Genomic DNA, 4,916 nt, shown 5'->3' with positions numbered 1-4,916 from the left:
GAAGGGGCTTGGCATTTTTTTTTTTTTTTTTTTTTTTTTTTTTTTGGGAAATCTTTATGGCAAATTATTATTTTATATTTTTCATTTCACATATTAATCTCATATTTTCATGTTTATATTCCATATCTCACAATTGCAACTTTATTCCTCATTTGACTTTATAGCTCACAATGTGACTGTTTCTTATTTTAAACTTTATTACACAATTTTTTACTTTTTTTTTCTTTCACTTTGAGACTGAATAGAGAGAGAGAGAGAGAGAGATTATTAGAGTTATTTTTCTGGCCTAGATTAACAAAGTAGTTTTGCTCCACGTGAAGTGTTGCCCCATGCTTTTGAGATCATATGACCAGCCATTTATGTTTTTGGAATAAAGGAATGCTGCAAATAGGCCATTTCTACAATGGCATCTGTAACAAAAATCGCTTCTATATGATGCCCTATTCTCACCAGTAGGTGCCAGTATAAATCCAAGATCACTGTCTCTGAACTCGGTTTTCGGGGCTCCTGTATGCAGAAGATGCCACTTTTCCAATACTGCTGGTTTTGATAGTGAAATACATTCAGTAATGGTTACCTCCTTCTGTTTACTGTTTTGTTTGTGCTTCATTTCTGTAAAGCTGTGGAAACGCTTTCATACCAGAAAGTGCAATTCACACATGAACACATGTTCTAATATCACTAGAGAGTCTTCAAGTCTTCAAATGGAGCAAAACTGCACCATACTGAATCATTAAACATATCAAAATTGTGAATGAAACCATTTTCCCCTACAGCCGATTAGGCCACACCATATGCTCCGATCCTTTAAAGCAGATTTTATTGTCCAACTGTTTAAATTCCACCTCTTGTTCAAACGCTTGTTGGCCGCTAGTATGAATAGACCCATATGTCAGCTGACAATCCTCTTTCAGATGTTACTGAACAAATGCAGTGGAGATTTACAGAAGGCTATTGATATCAGCTTTCATTATTCCTTCTTTAAAATGATTAGGAACACAGAAAATAGCTCTTTCTTAAAGACAGAAGAATGTTTTCGCATAAGCTTGTCAAGTCTAATAAACCATATTTTAATATATGCAGCCATAGAGTTCATTCTTCAACTGTTCTTGCAGAATTAAATGACTGTAAAGCACAAGTAAGGAAGTGTTATTCAGAAAGCAACGCACAGTGCATCTGGATCTGCCATGCAATGAATGCATTTCCCTGCTGGTTTTTTAACTTTAAGCCTCCCTCTGAAAAGCTGCTCTTTTTCTATTATTGAGCTTAAACCAATCTCGTCGAGGAGAGGGAAGAATGACAAAATGCATCATGAATGAATCCACATCCCCCTCGCAACTTAAGACAAAAGCCTTCGATCTTGCTGTCCTGTCGGTAACAGGGCGACCGTGGTGAGCTCTGGAGATGCCGGCGGAGTATAGTCTGTTAATTACCACTGAGTGGAATCATAATGGCCTCCTATTGTCCCGTCTTAGTGGGGGTTTTGGCTGCCTGCGGAGGAGAGATGGCTTTGTGTAGGCCGCTGTCATACACACATGTTGAGTCAATGTGGTCTGACTTCGATCGGATGAACGTATGTAGGAAATGTGATTGAGGCCATGCTGAGGTTCAGGGGAGGGTTGTCATTCACAGTGTCATTAAAAACACTTTTTAAAGGCATACTGTTAAATGTCAAAACAGCTTGATATGTGGACTTGAATTCTTGAAGTCATACATTTGACTTGTAATTCTAACTCAGCAAAACCAGATCTTTAACTACACTTCACAATCAATAACTCTAAGAAACAGAAGGCTACAGATAAACACTAGCTAGTGGTAACTGTTAAGTGTAGGTAAGAGTATTAAACGTTTTAATATTTTTGATTGACGACTTTCTTTACAGGTGGCACATTCGAAAAGGTTATATGAAGTCACTAGCGCCAACCATATTTACAAATAAGTACGTAAGTAAGTAAATAAATAATTAATTAATTAATAAGACTGTTAAACAAAAAAAATTAATGAATGAATAATGAATGATGGAAGGAAGGAAGGAATAGGACTAAACAAACAAGTAAATGAATGAATGAATAAATTAATAAATGAATGAATGAATAAGACTGTTCAACAAACAAACAAACAAATTAACGAACGAATGAATGAATGAATTAATAAATAAATGGAAAAGTAAGCTTATTGATTTAAAATGTTTTGATGTTGACCATTTTTTTAAAACTATAATTTAAATTCATTTTTACATTTTAAAAACTAAAATTAAATTTCAATTAAATTTCCATTTTTTAAAACTAGAATTTAAACTAAAATTGATTTGAATCACAACAAAAAGTTTGAATGTCTATTATACAGTGGGTTCCAAATAAATAAATAAATGAACAACTTAAATAAATAAAATGGAAAACTAGGTCTATATGTCAATTTTGGCATACTTTGTTGTTAAAGAAATATTTTTCTTTTTAAATATTGTAATTTAAATGTATGTAAAATGTGTTATACTGTGGATTCTAAAAGTTGATGATCATGAGTAAAAATGCAAACATTTATTAATTATTAAAAAAATTATTAATTGCAAAAAATGTATAACCATCAAAACGTTTGAGTAAAAAGTGAATAAAAAAATTATTTGGTTTATTGACAGCAGCACTTGAAAACCTGAATAGTGATCTAGAAATTAGTGACCTAGATATTTCCTATTCATGTACTTAATACAAACATATTTGTTTAATATGTTTCAAAAAACTAAAACTTTGTTTATTTCTATGTTTAAATTAGATTTGAAATATCTCATAATATCCAATGTAGCATTTTCACACAAAAAGTATTAAAAGCTTCCAAATGACTCTGAGGTTGTTTTAACCCTATCTTTAAAGGGGTCATAGGATGCCCATTTTCCACAAGTTGATATGATTCTTTAGGGTCTTAATGAAAAGTCTATAACATAGTTTGGTTAAAATTTCTCAACGGTAGTGTAAAAAACACCTCTTTTACCCCGCCAAAACACGCTCTCTTCAGAGCCTGCATATTTGTAGCATTTTCCTTTAAATGTTAATGAGCTCTGCTGACCCCGCCCCTCTCTTCCGAGCTGCTCTCAGAGAGACTGTTTACTTTAGCTACATTCATCGTGAAGCTTGCTAATTAGCACATTATTAGGAAAGGCGATTTGCAAAGATTCGTTAAAAAAAACCTTATACTCACTTCTTCTGTAGGTGAAGCTATATCACGAATGATTCGTGCGAACATAGACGCATTTATGTAGATCGGGGGCGCATTCCCTTCAAAAACAAACGTAATCCACTGCATCTTCAGCGGCTCAGATGTCGGGAGTAAATGATGACTGCTATGTTCATTACTACATCCAACAACAGAAGACCTCAATCACTTAGGAGTCATTCTTGTCTACATCTGCTCCAGAGGTGAAACAATGGTGGACTGATGACCGCTCACTCAAGACGGGTCTAAGATAAAGCACCAGTCCAGTCTGTGCTGAAACGCTACTGTCAATCAAACTATTGTGGGAGGGGCCTGTCTGTGTGATGTCACACAGACAGGCATCTGAGATCGGCTTGATTTGAGAAAGGGGTAAAGATTTTAGCAGATAAACAAAAAACCACTGGGTGGATTTTTTATCATTATAGGGTGGTTGTGTACACACACTGCCAACACACATTTCAGTTCAAACAACTTGTAAAAGTGCATGTAGCATTATATGACCCCTTTAAGTTAAAAAATGGATGTCTAATCCAGAATACACAGAACCAGGAAGCCTAATGCCCCACTGCAGTGCAATATGCCCCATTTCCTGGCCAATTGAAACCTGCCCACTGACACAGAGGGCTTAGCCAGCAGAGCCACTGACTCTTGAGTGTGATGCTAATGATGGCCATTAATGGAGCCTGACAGCACAATCTGTTCTTCTTTGTAGCACCTTTGCAGGATCTGCAGCTTGCAAGGGGCCAAAGAGGAGGCGGCCGGCTTGGGACGTCAGGACGATTCAAGTGGCAAGTGGTTGCGCAGGGACGGGGAGATTTCAAGAACAGAACCGGGGAGCTGCCACAGAGGGACTGCGGATTGCAGGCCGATCCCAGCTGATCCCCGGGTGAGGATTAGCTTAATTAGAGCGCAATACCCTTTACAGTCAAAAGCAACTGTCAGTTACTGTCAAAAAAGGACTGTCCAATAATGTGGGCTTAATTCTTCAGTGGTCCCAGAGGTGCAGGAATCACAGGCTTCACAATCCCAGAGCTGAACAGGAGTGACATCATTAGACTTGACTGTTTGCCTTGTTATATCTTTTATTTGCATGTCAGATAATCTTAACAGCGGCTGGCCTAACGCCCTATGAGCCATTTCAGACCACGGTCTGCAAAGGATTTTAATATATTTGTAAATTTTTATGTATGTATTTATTTATTTAGCAGAATACTGTATTTTACATCATATTTTGAGATTATGAGAATAATCAGTAAAAGAATATTCAATAAAATAGAATAGGTAGTGAGTAGTGTTTTGTATTATTCATTTTGCACTTTAGCTGATGTCATTTAAATGTATATTTATTCAAAAACGTTAATTTAAAAACGAATTTATTGTAATAAATTATACTATTATAATACATTTATTAGAATTTATTTATTATATTTTATTACATATATTCTTATTACAAGTGGAACAAATATATACATATAAATAAATTTATTTCTTTGCTTGTAATATATTATAATAGTGTATATTTGCTTGTAATGTATTATAATAAATATGAAACAATTGATGTACTATTTAACAATTTGTAATAATAAATATGAACTAATTTCTATATTATTTAAAAACTTTAATTTAAAAACTAATTTATTTTAATAAATTACATGCATACAAGTATATTAATGTATATATATATATATATATATATATATATATATATA

This window comes from Sinocyclocheilus grahami, unplaced genomic scaffold (genome assembly GCF_001515645.1).
Source record: "Sinocyclocheilus grahami isolate Dianchi unplaced genomic scaffold, SAMN03320097.WGS_v1.1 scaffold341.1, whole genome shotgun sequence".
NCBI lineage: Eukaryota > Metazoa > Chordata > Actinopteri > Cypriniformes > Cyprinidae > Sinocyclocheilus > Sinocyclocheilus grahami.
Note: the sequence above shows the minus strand (reverse complement) of the source record.